At 42.2% G+C, this 25,009-nt stretch overlaps 1 protein-coding gene across 4 annotated transcripts in view; it reads left to right on the top strand.

Annotated features, from left to right (window-relative positions):
* The window catches only part of LOC110498461 (zinc finger and SCAN domain-containing protein 2), a 771,911-nt gene that overhangs the window by 451,871 nt on the left and 295,031 nt on the right, over positions 1 to 25,009 (top strand). The gene's annotated exons all lie outside the window — the stretch shown is intronic.

Genomic DNA, 25,009 nt, shown 5'->3' with positions numbered 1-25,009 from the left:
GTTGGCGTCATAGCGCAAAGGGTGTGGTTAAATGAAACGTTTGTGCGCTGTTCTTTGAAATACGGCACAGTTTATTAAATTATACATGAAATCTCCTATGTTCAGCAGTGTTGGGGAGTAACTAATTACATGTACTCACTAACACACGCATTTAGTGGCGTGTATTCATTCATGGATGGTGAAGTGGCGTGTATTCATAAATTGTTGTTGGTATTGTTTAGTTGTCACTGTATTACACTGTCACTGTATTAGACTAAGCATAGGTGATAAGATGATGTTGAAATGGAGCTGCGACTTGCGGTAACTCGGAAACATTACCTTGTTTGACCATGCTGTAGGTCATGTAACTGTTACATGCAATATTTTTTGTGACTTCACCAGACAGACAGTTTTTGTAATGAAACAAATGTGTGGTTTAATTCATTGTTTTCTCATTGAAATTCAATTCAGCATTGAAAACAGGTACAAGTTTAAGTTTGTTCCATCTATGTGATTCTGACCACAAGTCAGAGACCACTGATGACACCAAATGCGTTTGATTGATACATTTTGTCTTCTTCTAATGCCTGTTAAGGGGAAAGTAATCCAAAAGTACCAAAGTAATCATATTACGTTACTGAGTTTGGGTAATTGTAATGGGAAATATCACCCAATGCTTCTGAATTCGGACTGACTGCGCTGTGTAACTCTGTTATTCTCCTGAGCTCAGAAAAATAAAGAATCTTACTTTGACTTGGAATCCAGCAAATCCTTATTTTATAATATCCACCACATAATCCAAAAGTTACATTACTGAATACAAATTTGGACAAGTAACTAAGATTACACTTAGAAAGTAACCTACCAAACCTGATGAACAAAATCTTTCAAGCTGAGAACAGACTTCTTTACAAAAGAACGGTGTGTCGGCTAGAGTAGAACATAACAGTAAGGTAAATATTTAACTTGTTCGAGCCAAGGTTTACTGTCTCTCTAAAAACAGGTATTTACTCAAGCCTGTTTCAAATGATAAGTTAACAAAGAGTTTTAATGAGGGGTATGTGGTTAATTGCCCTCTTACGCCAAGACACTTCACATGATAACTATAATATGTCAGCGCTAAAGAATGGTTCCCAGATATCCCAAGTGTACATCTAAAACCACACTTCTAAGATTTCTCCCCATTGTGGACACTCCTATGTCTGACAAGGTTACTCAGGAAAGAGAAGCGCTTGTCATATAGTTTACACTTGAAGGGCCTCTCCTTGGTGTGAACGGAGTGCTTCTTCACATAGTTTGTCTCGGCGATGCGCTTTCCATGCGTACGTCTCGTCAGCTTCCATCCTAATGCTCGGCCTTCCACGTTGTGACTCAATGACACCCCAGGAAGTAGAAGCAGGAGATACCACCAATGTGGTTAGTCCTTGAGCTCCCTCCTTGACCTCTAGCCATTGTTTGGGTGTTGTTGGCATTGTGTGCTGTGTTATAGGCTAGGTACCTCTTGTGGTGAATGCCCATCCTGACCATGTCTGTATTGGTGGGGTAACCATGAGGTAACTGAGGAAGGCTAGACCAAGGTCTTCTATGAACCCAGTCACCAGGCATTAGACGAGACCCTGAAGGAGAAGAGACTTCCTGTTAGACTCCCACCAGGGGGTCTCCCACAACTCTCTGTGAAGGCTGCAGCCCAGGTTGACCTGCTCTGTTCATCATGGATACTGTGGTGTTTGTATCATAGGAACAGGAGGGTCTATCTCTATCAGCCCCAGGTCCTGCTTCATCCCTGCACTGAGAATGTGAAAAAAAAGGGTCTGGGCTGCAGACTGGATCCCTGACTGGAACCTCTGTCTCGGTGATGACCACCAAAGCTGAGGTTGTTCAGTCCACCATGGATTGTAGACTTATAACAAAAATTGCACAGAAAAGCATAAAGGTTTACATAACCTATGACATGCTATAATAAAATGTTAACCACAGCCAAGCCCGTCTCTTAACACTGATTCAAGTACCTAATAATATGGAGCCATTTGAGTTTGTTATAAATACCTCAATGACGCAATGGTACAAAAACAACAGTCAGTCAGCACAGATTACATTTTGTATTTAATTTCAAGATAAAAAAAATTAAAAAATAGAAGAAACCCACACACTGCTCCTGCTAGTATCACTGCTCTTTATTAAGCTTTAAGTATCGGCCTCAAGGCCTTCATCAGAGATTTGAGTGTTTACAACCTGCACCCTTATGTAGACACTGCTCCACCAATGCATCGAATGGGTATTGGAGTCGAGGGAAAATAAGCAAGTGTTACCAAATATAACAATGTGCATTTCATAAGTATTATAAAGTGTGTACATAAAACGTATTAAACCAGACTAAAACCACAATGAGGACATCGACCTATCAAGTTCACATCAGAGTATTATTTATAACATGATAGTTTTTATAACATGATAGTATGATATCTTGACTTTCTCTGTGCCACAAAATCTAAAAAGGTAGAAATGTAATTAAAATGTATTGGGACTGGATAATCCAGGTTGTTACTCCTGATGGAACTTTTACGTTCACTACTTCTCTTTGAGAGAACGAGAGGTTTTACCTACATAACACAGCCCATATGGACATTTAATTATAGATAACATGGGTGGTGGAGCGCGTAATAATGTCATTTATTTGGACCCGTTTTTTTTGTACGTGGATGGCAGAAATATTCAAACTTCATATTGTTGCACTGTGTGCAACCTCTGCATTTATAACTACCATTCAACTAGTGTTGGGGAGTGTTGGGGAGTAACTAATTACATGTACTCACTAACACACGCATTTAGTGGCGTGTATTCATTCATGGATGGTGAAGTGGCGTGTATTCATAAATTGTTGTTGGTATTGTTTAGTTGTCACTGTATTACACTGTCACTGTATTAGACTAAGCATAGGTGATAAGATGATGTTGAAATGGAGCTGCGACTTGCGGTAACTCGGAAACATTACCTTGTTTGACCATGCTGTAGGTCATGTAACTGTTACATGCAATATTTTTTGTGACTTCACCAGACAGACAGTTTTTGTAATGAAACAAATGTGTGGTTTAATTCATTGTTTTCTCATTGAAATTCAATTCAGCATTGAAAACAGGTACAAGTTTAAGTTTGTTCCATCTATGTGATTCTGACCACAAGTCAGAGACCACTGATGACACCAAATGCGTTTGATTGATACATTTTGTCTTCTTCTAATGCCTGTTAAGGGGAAAGTAATCCAAAAGTACCAAAGTAATCATATTACGTTACTGAGTTTGGGTAATTGTAATGGGAAATATCACCCAATGCTTCTGAATTCGGACTGACTGCGCTGTGTAACTCTGTTATTCTCCTGAGCTCAGAAAAATAAAGAATCTTACTTTGACTTGGAATCCAGCAAATCCTTATTTTATAATATCCACCACATAATCCAAAAGTTACATTACTGAATACAAATTTGGACAAGTAACTAAGATTACACTTAGAAAGTAACCTACCAAACCTGATGAACAAAATCTTTCAAGCTGAGAACAGACTTCTTTACAAAAGAACGGTGTGTCGGCTAGAGTAGAACATAACAGTAAGGTAAATATTTAACTTGTTCGAGCCAAGGTTTACTGTCTCTCTAAAAACAGGTATTTACTCAAGCCTGTTTCAAATGATAAGTTAACAAAGAGTTTTAATGAGGGGTATGTGGTTAATTGCCCTCTTACGCCAAGACACTTCACATGATAACTATAATATGTCAGCGCTAAAGAATGGTTCCCAGATATCCCAAGTGTACATCTAAAACCACACTTCTAAGATTTCTCCCCATTGTGGACACTCCTATGTCTGACAAGGTTACTCAGGAAAGAGAAGCGCTTGTCATATAGTTTACACTTGAAGGGCCTCTCCTTGGTGTGAACGGAGTGCTTCTTCACATAGTTTGTCTCGGCGATGCGCTTTCCATGCGTACGTCTCGTCAGCTTCCATCCTAATGCTCGGCCTTCCACGTTGTGACTCAATGACACCCCAGGAAGTAGAAGCAGGAGATACCACCAATGTGGTTAGTCCTTGAGCTCCCTCCTTGACCTCTAGCCATTGTTTGGGTGTTGTTGGCATTGTGTGCTGTGTTATAGGCTAGGTACCTCTTGTGGTGAATGCCCATCCTGACCATGTCTGTATTGGTGGGGTAACCATGAGGTAACTGAGGAAGGCTAGACCAAGGTCTTCTATGAACCCAGTCACCAGGCATTAGACGAGACCCTGAAGGAGAAGAGACTTCCTGTTAGACTCCCACCAGGGGGTCTCCCACAACTCTCTGTGAAGGCTGCAGCCCAGGTTGACCTGCTCTGTTCATCATGGATACTGTGGTGTTTGTATCATAGGAACAGGAGGGTCTATCTCTATCAGCCCCAGGTCCTGCTTCATCCCTGCACTGAGAATGTGAAAAAAAAGGGTCTGGGCTGCAGACTGGATCCCTGACTGGAACCTCTGTCTCGGTGATGACCACCAAAGCTGAGGTTGTTCAGTCCACCATGGATTGTAGACTTATAACAAAAATTGCACAGAAAAGCATAAAGGTTTACATAACCTATGACATGCTATAATAAAATGTTAACCACAGCCAAGCCCGTCTCTTAACACTGATTCAAGTACCTAATAATATGGAGCCATTTGAGTTTGTTATAAATACCTCAATGACGCAATGGTACAAAAACAACAGTCAGTCAGCACAGATTACATTTTGTATTTAATTTCAAGATAAAAAAAATTAAAAAATAGAAGAAACCCACACACTGCTCCTGCTAGTATCACTGCTCTTTATTAAGCTTTAAGTATCGGCCTCAAGGCCTTCATCAGAGATTTGAGTGTTTACAACCTGCACCCTTATGTAGACACTGCTCCACCAATGCATCGAATGGGTATTGGAGTCGAGGGAAAATAAGCAAGTGTTACCAAATATAACAATGTGCATTTCATAAGTATTATAAAGTGTGTACATAAAACGTATTAAACCAGACTAAAACCACAATGAGGACATCGACCTATCAAGTTCACATCAGAGTATTATTTATAACATGATAGTTTTTATAACATGATAGTATGATATCTTGACTTTCTCTGTGCCACAAAATCTAAAAAGGTAGAAATGTAATTAAAATGTATTGGGACTGGATAATCCAGGTTGTTACTCCTGATGGAACTTTTACGTTCACTACTTCTCTTTGAGAGAACGAGAGGTTTTACCTACATAACACAGCCCATATGGACATTTAATTATAGATAACATGGGTGGTGGAGCGCGTAATAATGTCATTTATTTGGACCCGTTTTTTTTGTACGTGGATGGCAGAAATATTCAAACTTCATATTGTTGCACTGTGTGCAACCTCTGCATTTATAACTACCATTCAGAAGAGCCAAGGCCTTGGCTTTTTATGCAGTCATCTCTTTATGCATCATTTGATTTTAATCATTTTTATACGTCGCTTGTTTGTATACATTGCAAAGACATTGGCAACTTTGTAATAGTAGTCAACTTTTGTCACAGAGCTACACCACGTGATTCTATGTTTAGCTGAGATCTTCTGTGTATAAAGTGAAGCGGGAGGGCAAAAAAGCATCGAAGGACGCACTTAGTTATTCTATAGACCACTCGTAGAACAGCCACCTTCAAAGTAATGACTCGGGACGTCGGGTTTGAAATGAAAGCTTATGTTAGTAATACAACTTGTTCACGTTACATTTAACAACTTTAGATTCTACAAAACAATAACATTAAATTGCTATCGAAAGTCAGGATAATCACTTGTCACTTGTACATAACTGGCGCGTTCTCTCGCTACCTCCTGTCGCAAGGCATTCTGGAACTTGCAGTCAATAGCGTAATCCAATACCAACCAATACAACATAAAAATGTATGTGGTTCTCTCAATCCCCAACACACGGATTCTAATACAATTACATAACAACTAACGAAAATATCTGTAGATAAAGCTCAATGAATTAACTGTAAACATTAACTCTGTAATCCATTAAAGTTACAAATTGGTCTAAGGCAGAAGTTAGATTACAATCATTTTGAAATGCAACGTTAACGATGGTTTTGGAAACAGCGCGGAGATTTACCGGGTCGCCTACGAAGGTTCTAACGATGCACTTAGCCTTAAGATGCTCTTAGAAAACCAGACCAGGGTTCGTTCTGAAGGATTCGTTACCATAGAAATGTACCTGGCTAAAAGCTAAGCCATTTTCGTTGTACATATTATTCCGAGTTGACCAAAGTTACCTCGCTAACTCCTCAAACTACATTTGTAGTATAGGGCTCTGAGCAGCCTGTTTGTATGGTGGACCAAACTGGCCTATACCCTGTCTACGAGCTATTCTCAAAAGGGGCTTTAGTTTTTGAGATGCCCCATACCCGAGGTGGAGCAAAATACAACCATGTCTTCCATCTCCCATTTATGAAATGTTATATCCTACACAGTACAAACACAATATGAAACAGACTTTTTAGGCTTATGACAAAATGTATGGATGCAATATTCTACCCAGGAATATTCAACACTGAAATCTGTTACTCTCATTATTCCAAATGTATCTTTGGATCTTTTCTGCTGACAACAATGAAAATGAATCTTTGTCTTTAAAGGGTAGGAAGCATGAGTTTACTCAAAGTAACAACGTAGTGTGGTCAGATTTAGTCACGGTGTGGTTACCTATAACTCCAAAAACTGCATTTTCTCCTGTGCGTGGTAGTCGAGCGTTTGTAGTAGTTTTCCATTGTCCGTAGCTAGTGCAGTAATACCTACAAGGACTGGGTTACGAGTCATTTGTGACCCAACAACGAGAAGCTAGCTTTGAAATGGGATCAGTTTGTCAGGTTGAAGCGAGCACTTCTACTGTATGCGGTGCTCATTCACCCCGGAGGACTTCAAAAGCTTAGTATAACCAGTGGAATGCAAGATTCGTAATGAGACGGAAACCAGGTGCTGTGCCGAGCGTGAATGTGAAGCCTGCAATCTGTTTCCTACCGACCTACCAGTACATCGCTAGTGTCAGCAGTGATGGAGATAAACCGGGTAAATTACCACACTATATCACTATTGGATTAGCTGCCTCTCCCTCTAAAGGCCTCTCCTTGGCTCTTCTTTGGTAGCTAACTCAGCCGTCAATCGGTAAGTTTCCACTCTCTCTAATTTATATCTGCTTGCTTTTATGTGGGTTCCTGCCTATGCTAGACTAGTTGTTCTCTAGCTTACTACTTAGCTATGTAGACCGTGGTGGTTTGCAAGCTGTTGCTAGTTATCTGGCTAGGCTAACTAGCAGGCTAAAATAACCAACTTTAGCTGGCTGGCTAAGATACCTGCATATCAGTGGAGGCTTGTGACTTGAACAATTGAGGAGGATGGGAGAACCACGGCATAGACGCGGAACGCACAGAGACATCAAAGCTATTTTATTGGTATTTTTTTAAATGCCAGACTATTTTAACCTGTTATGTTCTAATTCTCAGAGTAAAAAACTCAACCCGCAGCTACTCGCCCAAGCCTCTCCAGGTTCTCCTTTACCCAAATCCAGATAGCAGATGTTCTGAAAGAGCTGCAAAACCTGGACCCGTACAAATCAGCTGGGCTTGACAATCTGGACCCTCTATTTCTGAAACTATCCGCCACCATTGTTGCAACCCCTATTACCAGCCTGTTCAACCTCTCTTTCATATCGTCTGAGATCCCCAAGGATTGGAAAGCTGCCGCAGTCATCCCCCTCTTCAAAGGGGGAGACACCCTGGACCCAAACTGTTACAGACCTATATCCATCCTGCCCATCTAAGGTCTTCGAAAGCCAAGTCAACAAACAGGTCACTGACCATCTCGAATCCCACGTACCTTCTCCGCTGTGCAATCTGGTTTCCGAGCCGGTCACGGGTGCACCTCAGCCACGCTCAAGGTACTAAACGATATCATAACCGCCATCGATAAAAGACAGTACTGTGCAGCCGTCTTCATCGACCTTGCCAAGGCTTTCGACTCTGTCAATCACCATATTCTTATCGGCAGACTCAGTAGCCTCGGTTTTTCGGATGACTGCCTTGCCTGGTTCACCAATTACTTTGCAGACAGAGTTCAGTGTGTCAAATCGGAGGGCATGCTGTCCGGTCCTCTGGCAGTCTCTATGGGGGTGCCACAGGGTTCAATCCTCGGGCCGAGTCTTTTCTCTGTATATATCAATGATGTTGCTCTTGCTGCGGGCGATTCCCTGATCCACCGAAAACGCAGACGACACCATTCTATATACTTCCGGCCCGTCCTTGGACACTGTGCTATCTAACCTCCAAACGAGCTTCAATGCCATACAACACTCCTCCCGTGGCCTCCAACTGCTCTTAAACGCTAGTAAAACCAAATGCATGCTTTTCAACCGTTCGCTGCCTGCACCCGCACGCCTGACCAGCATCACCACCCTGGATGGTTCCGACCTTGAATATGTGGACATCTATAAGTACCTAGGTGTCTGGCTAGACTGTAAACTCTCCTTCCAGACTCATATCAAACATCTCCAATCAAAAATCAAATCAAGAATCGGCTTTCTATTCCACAACAAAGCCTCCTTCACTCACGCCGCCAAACTTACCCTAGTAAAACTGACTATTCTACCGATCCTCGACTTCGGCGATGTCATCTACAAAATTGCTTCCAACACTCTACTCAGCAAACTGGATGCAGTTTATCACAGTGCCATCCGTTTTGTCACTAAAGCACCTTATACCACCCACCACTGCAACTTGTATGCTCTAGTCGGCTGGCCCTCGCTACATATTCGTCGCCAGACCCACTGGCTCCAGGTCATCTACAAGTCCATGCTAGGTAAAGCTCTGCCTTATCTCAGTTCATTGGTCACGATGGCAACACCCATCCGTAGCACGCGCTCCAGCAGGTGTATCTCACTGATCATCCCTAAGGCCAACACCTCATTCGGCCGCCTTTCGTTCCAGTTCTCTGCTGCCTGTGACTGGAACGAATTGCAAAAATCGCTGAAGTTGGAGACTTATCTCCCTCACCAACTTCAAACATCTGCTATCTGAGCAGTTAACCGATCGCTGCAGCTGTACATAGTCTATCGGTAAATAGCCCACCCATTTTTACCTACCTCATCCCCATACTGTTTTTATTTATTTACTTTTCTGCTCTTTTGCACACCAATATCTCTACCTGTACATGACCATCTGATCATTTATCACTCCAGTGTTATTAATCTGCAAAATTGTAATTATTCGCCTACCTCCTCATGCCTTTTGCACACAATGTATATAGACTCCCCTTTTTTTCTACTGTGTTATTGACTTGTTAATTGTTTACTTACTCCATGTGTAACTTTGTGTTGTCTGTTCACACTGCTATGCTTTATCTTGGCCAGGTCGCAGTTGCAAATGAGAACTTGTTCTCAACTAGCCTACCTGGTTAAATAAAGGTGAAATAAAAAAATTTAAAAAATGGACATTTCTGAAAGCTTAACCAAGTTAATTCTGCTCAAAGGGTCAATATAGCTGAATTCAGACAACTTTTTCAACCACCACAAGTATATATGCCCTTGCCCTCCAAATACACCTCCTCTGTTTTCAATCAGGATCTCAGCGATTGGAAAGCTGCTGCGGTCATCCCCCTCTTCAAAAGCGGTGACACCCTAGACCCAAACTGTTGCAGACCTATATCCATCCTGTCCTGCCTATCTAAAGTCTTCAAAAGCCAAGTTAATAAACAGATCACTGACCATTTCGAATCCCACCGTACCTTCTCCGCTGTGCAATCCGGCTTCCGAGCCGGTCACGGGTGCACCTCAGCCACGCTCAAGGTACTAAACGATATCATAACCGCCATCGATAAAAGACAGTACTGTGCAGCCGTCTTCATCGACCTGGCCATGGCTTTCGACTCTGTCAATCACGTGTTCTTATCGGCAGACTCAATAGCCTTGGTTTTTCTCATGACTGCCTCGCCTGGTTCACCAACTACTTTGCAGACAGAGTTCAGTGTGTCAAATCGGAGGGCATGTTGTCCGGACCTCTGGCAGTCTCTATGGGGGTACCACAGGGTTCAATTCTCAGGCTGACGCTTTTCTCTGTATATATCAATGATGTTGCTCTTGCTGCGGGTGATTCCCTGATCCACCTCTACGCAGACGACACCATTCTGTATACTTCTGACCCTTTCTTGGACACTGTGCTAACTAACCTCCAAACGAGCTTCAATGCCCCACAACACTCCTTCCGTGGTCTCCAACTGCTCTTAAACGCTAGTAAAACCAAATGCATGCTTTTCAACCATTCGCTGCCCGCACCCGCCCGCCCGACTAGCATCACCACCCTGGTTTCGACCTAGAATATGTGGACAACTATAAATAACTAGGTGTCTGGCTAGACTGTAAACTCTCCTTCCAGACTCATATTAAACATCTCCAATCCAAAATCAAATCTAGAATCGGCTTTCTATTTCGCAACAAAGCCTCCTTCACTCACGCTGCCAAACTTACCCTAGTAAAACTGACTATCCTACCGATCCTCGACTTCAGCGATGTCATCTACAAAATAGCTTCCAACGCTCTACTCAGCAAATTGGATGCAGTTTATCACAGTGCCATCCGTTTTGTTACCAAATCACCTTATACCACCCACCACTGCGACCTGTATGCTCTAGTCGGCTGGCCCTCGCTACATATTCGTCGCCAGACCCACTGGCTCCAGGTCATCTATAGGTCTATGCTAGGTAAAGCTCCGCCTTATCTCAGTTCACTGGTCACGATAACAACACCCACCCGTAGCACATGTTCCAGCAGGTATATCTCACGGATCATCCCCAAAGCCAACACCTCATTTGGCCACCTTTCCTTCCAGTTCTCTGCTGCCAGTGACTTGAACGAATTGCAAAAATCGTTGAAGTTGGAGACTTTTATTTCCCTCACCAACTTTAAACATCAACTATCTGAGCAGCTAACCGATCACTGCAGCTGTACATAGTCCATCTGTAAATAGCCCACCCAATCTACCTACCTCATCCCCATACTGTTTTTATTTTATTTACTTTTCTGCTCTTTTGCACACCAATATCTCTACTTGCACATCATCATCTGCTCATTTATCACTCCAGTGTTAATCTGCTAAATTGTAATTATTCGCTCCTATGGCCTATTTATTGCCTACCTCATGCCTTTTGCACACACTGTATATAGACTTTCTTTTTTCTACTGTGTCATTGACTTGTTTATTGTGTTATTGGCTTGTTTATTGTTTACTCCATGTGTAACTCTGTCTGTGTCACACTGCTTTGCTTTATCTTGGCTAGGTCGCAGTTGCAAATGAGAACTTGTTCTCAACTAGCCTACCTGGTTAAATAAAGGTGAAATAAAATATAAAATATATTAGTCCAATATAGGCACTCCCCTTCTCACCAATCCTTACATATTTTATGGTTCGACAGGAAGATGAAGTGATGAGGGAAAAAACAAAGGGATAAACCAGGAAAAAACAAAGGGATAAACCAAAGGGGATTTGACCTGACCTCAACCCCCTTAAGGCCTAATCCAAAGACCTCCACCTGTATCCACTATAGCAATGCTGTGACTTCCCCTCGTCTACCCAACACATTCCAAAGCCATCTGGCTCCTAGAGAACTTCGGATGAAAAAAACAGTCTCTTTCACTCCTTAGATACTAAACTTCTGAGTATAACAATGTTCCAAGTTTAACCCAGAATCTTACAAACCTAAAGCATGTAATTAAGAAATGTATAGTACAATCACAGCAGTGATTGAATGAGGGTATAAGGCATGAGTTGAGGTGTTCAGAGGCTTGACTTCAGTGCAGGACAGGGGTTGAGGTGTTCACAGGCTTCAGTGCAGGACCGGCTCATCATGGATGGATGGTGTTGGAGAATAGCTCAACTCTTCCACTGAGGGCAGGACAGGATTTGACGAGGAAGACAAAAAACAATAACACTACACAGTTAAACAAAAGAGCTAATGAGTTAGTCCAAGCCAGGAGTAAAATCATTGATGTGTAATAATGGGATTGTGCTCGTGTGTGAGTGACTCTACATACAGTAATGAGAAAATTGATAGGGGTACTCACAGTGCTTGGAGAGGAAACATTCAATGTGCCAGTGGATGAGAATGAGATGTGGCTTCAGTTCATGTCAGGAGTTGACAATGGTAGTCACTTCTTAAATCAGGTAACAGGAGGGGACTTAGATGTAAATACAAATAGCAGATACATTCCATTACAGCTGCGCCATCTTAGGTTTGGACAACGAGTTTCTCCATGAAGTTAAACTCAGACATCTCAGAATTCACAAAGTCAAACACAGACTGCGCATCTCACCCACATGACAAATCAAAGTAGCCCAAGAAACGTTCCTGAATAAAGCCCTGATCATCCACATACCTTACAACTTCAAGCAGACTGGTGGCGCCATAGGTCCCAGAGGGGTGTTGCAATTTTTTTCCCCCGGGGCCTAGAGTTTTTCCTTATCTAGTAACCTAACCAGGAAAACTCTGGACCCTATAAGGTATGACAGTGATTAATACGTGGTAAAGAGGTTTCATGGGTTATGATGGGACCAGTTTTTTCTAATCAGGTCACATGCTTTTAAAAACCATGACAAACTGCAGCAACCTTATACTTGTTCATATGAATTACACTACCGTTCAAACGTTTAGGGCCACTTAGAAATGGCCTTGTTTTGAAAGAAATTTACATTTTTTTTGTCCATTAAAATAACATCAAATTTATCAGAAATACAGTGTAGACATTGTTAATATTGTAAATGACTATTGTAGCTGGAACTGGCTGATTTAAAAAAAAAAAAGAAAAAGGAATTTCTACATAGGCGTTGAGAGGCCCATTATCAGCAAACGTCACTCCTGTGTTCCAATGGTACGTTGTGTTAGCTAATCTAAGTTTATCATTTTAAAAGGCTATGTTAGCACAGCTGAAAACTGTTGTAATGATTAAAAAAGCAACAACTGGCCTTCTTTAGACTAGCTGAGTATCTGGAGCATCAGCATTTGTGGGTTCGATTACAGGCTCAAAATGGCTAGAAACAAAGAACTTTCTCCTGAAACTCGTCAGTCTATTCTTGTTCTGAGAAATGCAGGCTATTCCATGCAAGAAATTGCCAAGAAACTGAAGATCTCAACAGTGATGGGTACTACTCCCTTCACAGAACAGCGCAAACTGGCTCTAACCAGAATAGAAAGAGTGGGAGGCCCCGGTGCACAACTGATTAAGAGGACAAGTACATTTAGAGTGTCTAGTTTGAGAAACAGACGCCTCAAGTCCTCAACTGGCAGATTCAGTAAATAGTACCCGCAAAACACCGGTTTCAACTCAACAGTGAAGAGGCGACCCAGGGATGCTGGCCTTCTTTCAAAAACAAGGACATTTCTAAGTCACCCCGAACTTCTGAATAGTAGTGTATATTTAGACTAGATTAAGAGGGGGATTTCCTCTACCCAGACACATACACAACCACTGATAGACAATAGAACTCACTGGGCTTATGCAACTGTAGGCCTAATAACATTAATTTGCATGTCATCACTATCATCCCATACAGCATGTCCAATCTCTGTTTAGGTGCAGCCTAGGCTGCTGCAACATTTATGTAATGAGTTATTGCTTGTCTGTCCGGAGTGATTGTGTTATCACCTTTGCTAAATAAATACAGAAGGAAAGTGGAAAGCCTACTTGAGCGAGCATAATACAAATGCGCCTCGTCAACCTCTCTCTTTAATCACACTTAAGGTATTATGCGATGGAAGCTATCAACATATTCTGAATGGATTACGACATCTCAGAAAATACAGTCGAAAGTTCCATATGTGAAGCAGGTAAAGTATCGTAACGTGCAATTACCTCTGCAAGTAGTTTCTCTTGTTAGCGGAACTTTCCCTCTCTTCGTGTTCTCTAAACAGCCAATTATTGCATGCTGTGAGGTTCTGTGTTACACATTAAAAGCCCATTACCATATCATATGTGATGGAATATTATTTGCTGTTGGCTTGTGTGGGTGTATGTGTTATGCAACGTAGCTGACTTGAGACCTTTAACAGTTTCAGGGCCATGGGCCTTTTCTCGTGATGGAAAAATACAGAATAACATGAAGACAGGAACTGTGCAATGAGTTGTGGGGGACACATACAGAACGTAGTGTAGCAAACCACAGACTGTCTTTTGTTAGAACTCAAACTTAGCAATAACAGAAACCAGATATGTGATAACGGTATCTAGGGTATGAGCGCATAGATACTCTACACAGCAACAGTTACATCTATCAACTGGAGCGTCCGGGGGCTGGGACCAGCTCGTGCGCCAACAATCAACGATAGGTTGAGTAAACCACACTTAACCTCTACTCTGACAGGCCAGCTCGGAAGCAGGAACTACTTCTGTCAGAGTATTAAAGAAGATACCTTTAGGGTGTTGGCCAGTTCTCTGTTTGCCCTGCGAGGTGGGACAGAGAGCCCGTATATACAAAAATTACATTTACCACTTATTGCTTAGCTAATAAAAAGTACATAGTATACAATCAGTGACTCATTGTCATATTTATCCTGATACCAGATTCGATTGACGCAACCCTAACAATGCCCAAAAATGCAGTGGTGTCGATAGGCAGCTTGATACCGTCTCTGTTTCTTCTTACTTTCTCGTTGTGTTGCGCAGTTTGAATACGCAGTCCTACGTCCATTACATAATCGCTGCAGCTTTTTCCCCAGAAGCTTAAATCTGATGTGGGCATGTCAATGCTCCCTGCTTTTGTTATGGTGTTTGGCTGAACAATTGATGAGATAGGGTTAGTTTAATGGAGTCTGCCACTAGCACAGTCTGTAGTCATATCCCCATTGCGACTGTGTCTGTGCCTCGATCTAGGTTGGGCAGAACTAAACATGGCGGCGTTCGCTTTAGCAATCTCACTGGAATAAAGACCTCCATTCCTGTCATTATTGAAAGAGATTGTGATATCTCAAATAGGGCTACTTAATTTTAGATCCCTCACTTCCAAGGCAATTATAGTCAATGAACTGATCATAATCTTGATGCAATTGGCCTGACTGAAACATGGCTTAAGCCTGATTTCATTTACTGTGTTAAATGAGGCCTCTCCTCCTGGTTACACTTGTGACCATATCCCCTGCGCATCCCGCAAAGGCAGAGGTGTTGCTAACATTTACTATACCAAATTTCAATTTACAAAGATTGAGCTTCTAGTCATGAAATCTATGCAGCCTATTCAATCACTTTTTATAGCTACTGTTTACAGGCCTCCTGGGCCATATACAGTGTTCCCTGAATTCCTATCTGACCTTGTAGTCATGGCAGATATTATTCAAATGTTTGGTGACTTTAATATTCACATGGAAAAGTCCACAGACCCACTCCATAAAGGCTTTCGGAGCCATCATCGACTAAGTGGGTTTTGTCCAACATGTCTCCGGACCTACTCACTGCCACAGTCATACTCTGGACATTAGTTTTGTCCTGTGGAATAAATATTGTGGATCTTAATATTTTTCCTCATAATCCTGGACTATCGGACCACCATTTTATTACGTTTGCAATTGCAACAAATAACCTGCTCAGACCCCAACCAAGGATCATCAAAAGCAGTGCTATAAATTCTCGGATAACCCAAAGATTCCTAGATGCCCTTCCAGACTCCCTCCACCTACCCAAGGACATCAGAGTACAACAATCAGTTAACCACCTAACTGAGGAACTTAATTTAACCTTGCGTAATACCCTAAATGCAGTCGCACCCCTAAAAACAAAAAACATTTGTCATAAGAAAGTAGCTTCCAGGTATATAGAAAATACCCAAATCCTGAAGCAAGCTTCCAGAAAATTGGAACGGAAATGGCGCTACACCACACTGGAAATCTTCCAATTAGCCTGGAAAGACAGTACCGTGCAGTATCGAAGAGCCCTCACTGCTGCTCAATCATCCTATTTTTCCAACTTAATTGAGAATAAGCACAATCGAAAATGTATTTTTGATACTAGGTTCCAAGAAACAAAGATCTTCTGTTGGATCTGACAATTCATCTTGATGGTTGTACAGTCGTCTCAAATAAAACTGTGAAGGACCTCGGCGTTACCATGGACCCTGATCTCTCTTTTGACGAACATATCAAGACTGTTTCAAGGACAGCTTTTTCCATCTACTTAACATTGCAAAAATCAGAAACTTTCTGTCCAAAAATGATGCAGAAAAATGTATCCATGCTTTTGTCACTTCTAGATTAGACTACTGCAATGCTCTACTTTCTGGCTACCTGGATAAAGAACTAAATAAAACTTCAGTTAGTGTTAAACACGGCTGCTAGAATCTTTACTAGAACTAAAACATTAGATCATATTACTGTAGTGCTTGCCTCTCTACACTGGCTTCCTGTAAAGGCTATTGCTGATTAAGGTTTTACTGCTAACCTACAAAGCATTACATGGGCTTGCTCCTATCTTTCTTTCCGATTTGGTCCTGCCATACATACCTACACTGTCCCTAGAATTTCTAAGCAAACAGCTGGAGGCAGGGCTTTCCCCTATAGAGCTCCATTTTTATGGAATGGTCTGCCTATTCATGTGAGAGGCGCAGATTCGGTCTCTACCTTTTAAGTGTTTATTGAAGACTCATCTCTTCAGTAGGTCCTATCGAGTGTAATCTGGCCCAGGGGTGTGAAGGTGAACGGAAAGGCATGGGAGCAACGAAACCCCCTTGCTGTCTCTGCCTGGCTGGTTCCCCTCTCTCCACTGGGATTCTCTGCCTCTAACCCTATTACGGGGGCTGAATCACTGGCGCTCTACCATGTCGTCTCTAGGAGGGGTGCGTCACTTGAGTGGGTTGAGTCTCTGACGTGATCTTCCTGTCCGGGTTGACGCCCCCCTCAGGTTCGTGCTGTGGGGCAGATCTTCGTGGGCTATACTCGGCCTTGTCTCAGAGTAGTAAGTTGGTGGTTGAAGATATCCCTCTAGTGGTGTGGGGGCTATGCATTGGCAAAGTGGGTGGGGTTATATCCTGTCTGGTTGGCCCTGTTTGGAGGTGTAGTCGGACGGGGGTCACAGTGTCTCCCGACCCCTCCCGTCTCAGCATCCAGTAATTATGCTGCAATAGTTTGTGTCGGGGGGCTAGGGTCAGTCTGTTATATCTGGAGTATTTCTCTTGTCTTATCCAGTGTCCTGTGAATTTAAGTATGCTCCCTCTAGTTCTCTCTTTCTCTTCTCTCAGTGGACCTGAGCCCAAGGACCATGCCTCAGGACTACCTGGACAGATGACTTCTTGCTGTCCCCAGTCCACCTGGTCATGCTGCTGCTGCAGTTTCAACTGTTCTTCCTGTGGCTATGGAACCCTGACCTGTTCACCGGACATGCCAACTTGTCCCGGACGTGCTGTTTTCGACTCTCTCTACCGCACCTGTCTCCAACTCTGAATGCTCTGCTATGAAAAGCCAACTGACATTTACTCCTGAGGCGCTGACCTTGTTGCACCCTCTACAACCACTGTGATTATTAGTTGACCCTGCTGGTCATCTATGAACGTTTGAACATCTTGGCTATGTACTGTTATAATCTCCACCCGGCACAGCCAGAAGAGGACTGGCCACCCCTCAGAGCCTGGTTCCTCTCTAGGTTTCTTCCTAGGTTCCTGCCTTTCTAGGGAGTTTTTCCTAGCCCCCGTGTTTCTACATCTGCATTGCTTGCTGTTTGGAGTTTCAGGCTGAGTTTCTGTATAGCACTTTGTGACATCGGCTGATGTAAAAAGGGCTTTATAAATACATTTGATTGATTTTCTTCAGGTCACTGTACCCCCTTTCGCACAAGGCTCTGACTTTCCAAAAAGCAGGCAAGGCCAGCAATACAGGTGGCTTGATGGAAGGCTCCCTGTTAACCTGCTGCACTTTTGATACCAATTGGTATTGAACGCTCTCACCTTTTCATCCTTCTTCATGAAACTGTTCTCAGGCAGAGGTCGACCCTGTGTTTTAATTCGCACCTTTTCTGTGTACTCCAGAGAATTAAAGTGTTTCTTCAACAAAAAGTCCACAACATTTTCGGTAGCATTAGCCATTCTGCTGGCGAAAACTGCATGCTTGTGCTGGTAGCTAGCTAGCTACTGCTACTTGCTTCTGAAGTTTGATATTATTAAATTCAAATTCATTTTTTTAAATTACAGGAGGAGGTAGATTTGAAATTGTTTTCTTGGTTTTAGAACTGTATTTTTGTCCAGTTAATGCAAGTTATTTCAATTGGCCTTGCTATCACTTTTTACTCTCAATCTCTATCCAATAATGTCACCAAGCTTCTTGACACACAGAACCCCCCAGAATGCTCTGCAGCACAACCCCAATACAACACACTAGGTTCATTCTCTGATCATAATCCTATGATTGGATGGATAAGATGTCAGTTCATACTGCAAAATCTTTGATTGGTTGCAGGTCATCCTCCGGAAGTGGTCATAATTACCATGTAGGTCTATGGAAGGGGGGTATTGAAGTCAATCTAGCCAGAGGAAAACTGAAACTAGCTGTCCTCCGGCAACACCATGGTTCTTCCCCAGAAATGCTGTTGAGGTTACAAAATAATTTCATTTTAAAACTGCGTTTTAATCAATTATTTGATGACATATGAATATAATTTGTATAGTTTTATCTGAAAAAAATAACTTTTTAATGTTTCACTTTTTCCTTTTATGAAATTTCACTGAGGAGGATGACCCTCCCCTGCTGCATGTACTGGTAACATGATTTGATAGCAGGTTAGATGGCATTAAGTTTTTCCAAAACTGTGGTCTATATTAATGTGAAAGTCAGTAAAATACTACTAAGTAAAAGTCAAAGTATTTGGTTTTAAATATACTTAAGTATAAAAAGTAAATGTAATTGCTAAAATATACTTAAGTACCAAAGTAAAAGTATAAATAATTTCAAATTCCTTATATTAAGCAAACTAGACAGCACATTTTTCTTGTTTTTAAAATTTACGGATAGCCAGGGGCACTCTCTATAAGACATAATTCACAAACAAAGCATTCGTTTTTAGTGAGTCCACCAGATCAGAGGCAGTAGGGATGACCAGGGATGTTCTCTTGATAAGTGCATGAATTGGACCATTTTCCTGTCCTGCTAAGCCTTCAAAATGTAACAAGTACTTTTGGGTGTCAGTGAAGATGTTTGGAGTAAAAAGTACATTATTTTCTTTAGGAATATAGTGAAGTAAAAGTTGTAAAAAATGTAAAGTAAAGATACCCAAAAAACTACCTAAGTAGTACTTTAAAGTATTTTTACTTAAGTACTTTACACTACCGACGTTAGCAGGCTAGTTGGCTATCAACCTTGCAAGCTGATTTGTAACATTCAAAGTATTTGCTTGTAATTTGGCTGATGACTACTGGTTTCAAATGTAATTGAAACCAGTAGTCATGAGTGTAAATTTTATGGTTTAGTTATTTCTGTTGGAGTTTACATTATGGAGAATAGGGTGGCTTGCCTGGGGCCTCTATATTACGTCACACCGTGCATTAACATCTTCCGGCATGACTTCGGCATTCTGATGGGTTTTATGTAATAACTTGAAAAATAGAAAAGTGAGGTAACTTTGCATTTGGACTTTTGATGCGTATACTAATGCAATTCCATATGTTACATTTGGTTGAATTTTTATGCTACCTACCCTTTAATGCAGGTTTTGATCTAAACTTCAGAAGTTATCAAGTGGAATGGTTACAATTTTATGTTAATATAGTGGGATGGTTTTTCTGCTGGTGTATTCTGAGGTAGCTCCTTTCTGTGAACTTCTTCCCGCATTGCGTACAGGCGAACTGCCCCTCTCCCGTGTGGACCTTCAGGTGTATCTTCAGATTGTCCTGGCGGGAGAACCTCTTCTCACACTGGGGGCAACTGTAAGGTTTCTCCCCTGTGTGGACCCTCTGGTGCCTCTTCAGGTCACGAGTCTGGGCGAAGCGCATCTGACACTGGCTACAGCTGTAGGGTTTCACCCCTGTGTGGACCCTCTGATGGATCTCCACCTTCTGGAGGCAGCTGAAGCCTTTGTTACAGAACATGCAGAGGAACCGTTTCTCTTTACTATTGCCTGATGTGGCTCCCCCTCCCGGAGCCTGGTCTCTAGCCTTCTCGTTTGTGTTCAATACCTGATCGAAAAGGACTTTTGAATCGCAAGGCCCCACTGACGTGGACACTGGGTCGCGATCCCTGAGCGAATGTAAAGGAGAGTGGGTCGCAACATTTGGATTGGTCTCTAAGCTTTCCCTGTAATCTAAGGAATCTCTGCCCTGGGACTGTCCGTCTCCTAGATGACTATCTGCATTCCATGTGGAAGGAGCATCGCCCTCCACTTTCACAGTCTCCTCATCTACCACTATAACCTCCACTTTCTTGTCTTGGCACCCTTCAGAGTATACACTACTACTGTACTCGTTCCAGTCCCCTCTAGACAGATCATTCTGTCTCTCTAAGCCCAAGGATATGTTGCCAGCGTCCATTTCTGTCACGTAAGAACAAGACAGGTCATCACCGCCAGTGTCTAGCGCATTATCATCACCGTCTCCACGGCAATGAACCATCCTCTGGCTCTGGTGAAATACAGGTAAGTACTCTGAGCCTGGAGCTGGAGGACAGCCCAGTCTCTCTGGATCTGATCTGTGGTCATATCCTGTGTGCAAGAGCCTGTGGTTTTCAGTTAAAGTCTCAGGGTCCATCTCTGACGACGTTCGGTATTCCACTGACCCGATGCTGCATCGGGTCCTGGGCAGCGCTGGGGCGGTGATGGGGTTCTCTGTGGCTAAAGGAGCCGTTCTTTCAGTCTTCTCCTGCTTGACCAGAGACGATCCTCCAGGACCTGCAGCCTCTGCATCTGCAGACTGACGAGAAGAGAGGTGGTACATGAGTTGAATTGGATAACAATGTCATAGGGAAGTCGCACAAGCTCCTATATCCTCCTAAGACCCAGCAATTCATTTTTATGTTCTTTAATGGACATTCGTTTTTGATCCGTATCTCTAAGGCCATACATGCCACTGTGTTAGGTCCTGTTGTACCTATGAGAGGACATTTTGGGCTTTTCAAATATCACGTGTAGCGGTGTCACCTTCATAATTTTTACTTGTGTGTAATTATTTTTGAGAGTTTGATATTCAATTTTCTAATAGGTAAATATCTCAAGAATAGTTTGTTTTCAGAGCAGTGGAATAATTTTCACACGAAATAAGATCTAAAGAAGAGCTTGTTAATAAATGTTTTCTGTTCATATTCACTATCAATTTTTATGTCCAAACTTTTTTTCCCGGGTCTCTGGAGGCTATGACAGGTAAATGTGGGTGTACAAAAGCTGAAGAACAGCAGGTAGCCTAGTGGTTAGAGCGTTGAGCCAGTAACCAAAAGGTTGCTAGATCGAATCCCTGAGCTGTCAAGGTAAAAATATGTCGTTCTGCCCCTGAACAAGGCAATTAACCCACTGTTCCTAGGCCGTCATTGTAAATAAAAATTTGTTCTTAACTGACTTGCCTGTTTAAATAAAGGTAAAATAAAATAAATAAAAAAGAACATACGCACATCCAGGTACTTTCCGCAGGTCCTGGAGTTGAAGGCAAACTCGTGGAAAACAGAACGGAAAATGCAGCACACTGCTGCTCATGCTCCCAGGTGATATTTATTTACAACAACATGTAAGCAAGTGAATAGCTGAGGGTAGCATTGGGCATTTGAAATTATTTCACTATTTAAATAATATCATGATATTTTTGTGTTTTAAAGAATGTATTTTAAAAAAAAAGAGTTTTACTTCAATGAAGATTTGAGAGAGAAGGTGCTCTACACTAATTGTGGGGTAGGGTTTAGAGAGGAGCAGGGGCAAGTGTGTGTGTAGCACGGAGGGAGAAAGTAGCCAAACCAACTCACGCTAGTTAGACGAACTTGTTGCTGCCATAGTTTATGTGTCATGCATGTCTTGACTGCATCGTTGTAAAGACACTAGCTAGCTACAGTAGACACCAAAGTTAGCCAGCTAGCTAACTAAAGTAGCAAGGCTGAGGCTATTTTGCTGGGCTTCCCTCCCTTGTCTTCAACTCCGTTCATATGAAACAGCCTACCTGTTGGTTGATCATTGTAGCCAACTTAATTCTGTAACTTGAATTCCATTTTGCATTGATTAGAAAGCTCCCACTTCACTTGCTACACATGGTTCCTCTTGATTGACCGACAATAAGCTGCACCAGTGTGAAACGTATGTGGGCTACCGGTGCCTTTTTTTTTAAAATGAAAACTGTCAAACTGTTTTATAAAAAAATGTAATGTAATGGTCTATCCTTGTAGGCTATGTAGCAGTGTCACATAGATCATTATTTAATTTTAGAAAAATGAATACTCTCCCTAGTAATCGAATAGTAACAGTTTGGATATTCGAATAACCATGCCCATCCCTAGCTGAGGGGAGCCTTTCTGAAATAAACTGGCCACATTTGCTTTACAAAGTAACAAGTTTTAGGCAACTCTATTACACTAACCTCTATCAAAATAACATGCTGGATAGAGGTTCCACTCCCCTCATCAACAGTGATTGGTTGGTCATCTCTCCATGTATTGTGTACCGCTGGCTTCACAAAGCTCCTGTGGCCTCCAGTGAGATGTCCTTCACCTGAGAGGGTTATTTGGGGAAAAGAGGTGCTTAGTAGAGCCTGACCTATATGTTTTTTTTTTTTTGTCCAATACTGATTCCGGTACTGGGGTGACAAAACTTAACGATACAGATATATCTACCGATATACTGTTACAGTGGAAAATTAAAGTGTAATATTTTCATAAATTGCTGTCCAATAACTACTTCAAATGTTGATTTCTTATATTGTGACAAATTATACGTAAGAATGGCCGCAATTGTTCAGATAAGCATCAGATTACCTTTTTCCATATCGGTTAGTTTCAATTATCCACTGATACCAATATCGGTCGGACTCTAGTTGTTAGATTAGCTACCGTGAATGCTCAACAGTATATTGTACACTATTGACACAGTCTAGAATTGGCAAGGATGTAAGTTAACATTTCTCATAACTTCTTGATATACTATTTATTGATTGATGTATGTGTCCATTTTTTTCATTGAATAAATAAACCGGAAATACAATAAACAAACATCTGGTTAGAATATTATATTGTGTCTTTACGCAAGATAGCTAAGTAATCAGGGGAATTATTGCTTATTATCCAAGAACTGACCAAGCTCTCAAGAACCCAAGTGGGGTATACCCAGTTTACAGCCGCCGCCCCCCAGGTTCTCGGTTGATGGTACTGATCCCAGTTTGCTCCCTCGAACTACAATCTCGACGACACTGTTTAATCCAATCCGCTGCCTCGGCTACCTTGCGCTCACATTTCCATTGGACCATTACATTCCACATTTCCTGTGTTTCACAAAATACAACCGCATGCAATTTTGCAAGTGTTTCTTTTCTAGTTGAAAAATAATTTATTGCTTATTTGAAACATTTAGTTTCACTGCTCTAATTACGTTGGTAACCAGTTTATAATAGCAATAAGGCTCCTCGGGGGTTTGTGATATATGGCCAATATACCACGGCTAAGGGCTGTGTCCAGGTCGCGTCGTGCTGAAGAACAGCCCTTGGACGCCATATACCACCACACTGCTTAAATAACAGTTACAGTCTATTTGAATGGGTTAACTAAGACCCAATTCTGGGTAACACATCTGAACATGTGTGCAAAGGGGAAGGGGGCGACAGGCAGCACAGCCTTCTGCAAAATGTACCTCTTGCCATTCCTCTGTATCGGTCGAGGATCTTGACACTACTGGGACGACTGGCAAGGACGCGCTCCCGTGATACCTTCAGTTCGAGTAGCTGTAGTTTCCTCCGCAATGCCCTGTTTTCTTTCTGGCTTTGAGTTATTTCCAAACTAAACACTGCATGTTCGTCGTCTATGAGTTTACAGATCTCTGCCACGGCTGCATTCGCTAGCACCTCCATGATGGAGGCTATTTGAGTGTGAAACACCATACAGTTAGCTAACGTCAGCAACTAGCAAGCTAGCGTTACCTAGATAACATATAAACTTTAAGTCCTGTCTCCAACGCGAATTACACACTGCCTGTGGTAGGTTTGTGATATTTTCTGTTCCAGCGTGTTAATAAACGTCTAAATAAAAACACTTAACATGGAAAGTGTTCTTGGTCACTGTTTACTTCCGTTTACACTTGAAAGGAAATTATCTTATTGGTTGGCGTCATAGCTCAAAGGTTGTGGTTAAATGAAAAAGGTACGCGCACCGTTCTTTGAAACGCGGTACTGGTTTTTATACTGAACAAAAATACACTGCTCAAAAAAATAAAGGGAACACTTAAACAACACAATGTAACTCCAAGTCAATCACACTTCTGTGAAAACTGACTGTCCACTTAGGAAGCAACACTGATTGACAATACATTTCACATGATGTTGTGCAAATGGAATAGACAACAGGTGGAAATTATAGGCAATTAGCAAGACACCCCCAATAAAGGAGTTGTTCTGCAGGTGGTGACCACAGACCACTTCTCAGTTCCTATGCTTCCTGGCTGATGTTTTGGTCACTTTTGAATGCTGGCGGTGCTTTCACTCTAGTGGTAGCATGAGACGGAGTCTAAAACCCACACAAGTGTCACAGGTAGTGCAGCTCATCCAGGATGGCACATCAATGCAAGCTGTGGCAAGAAGGTTTGCTGTGTCTGTCAGTGTAGTGTCCAGAGCATGGAGGCGCTACCAGGAGACAGGCCAGTACATCAGGAGATGTGGAGGAGGCCGTAGGAGGTCAACAACCCAGCAGCAGGACCGCTACCTCCGCCTTTGTGCAAGGAGGAGCAGGAGGAGCACTGCCAGAGCCCTGCAAAATGACCTCCAGCAGGCCACAAATGTGCATGTGTCTGCTCAAACGGTCCGAAACAGACTCCATGATGGTGGTATGAG

Source organism: Oncorhynchus mykiss, chromosome 19 (genome assembly GCF_013265735.2).
Source record: "Oncorhynchus mykiss isolate Arlee chromosome 19, USDA_OmykA_1.1, whole genome shotgun sequence".
NCBI lineage: Eukaryota > Metazoa > Chordata > Actinopteri > Salmoniformes > Salmonidae > Oncorhynchus > Oncorhynchus mykiss.
Note: the sequence above shows the minus strand (reverse complement) of the source record. Positions and strands in the feature narration are given on the sequence as shown.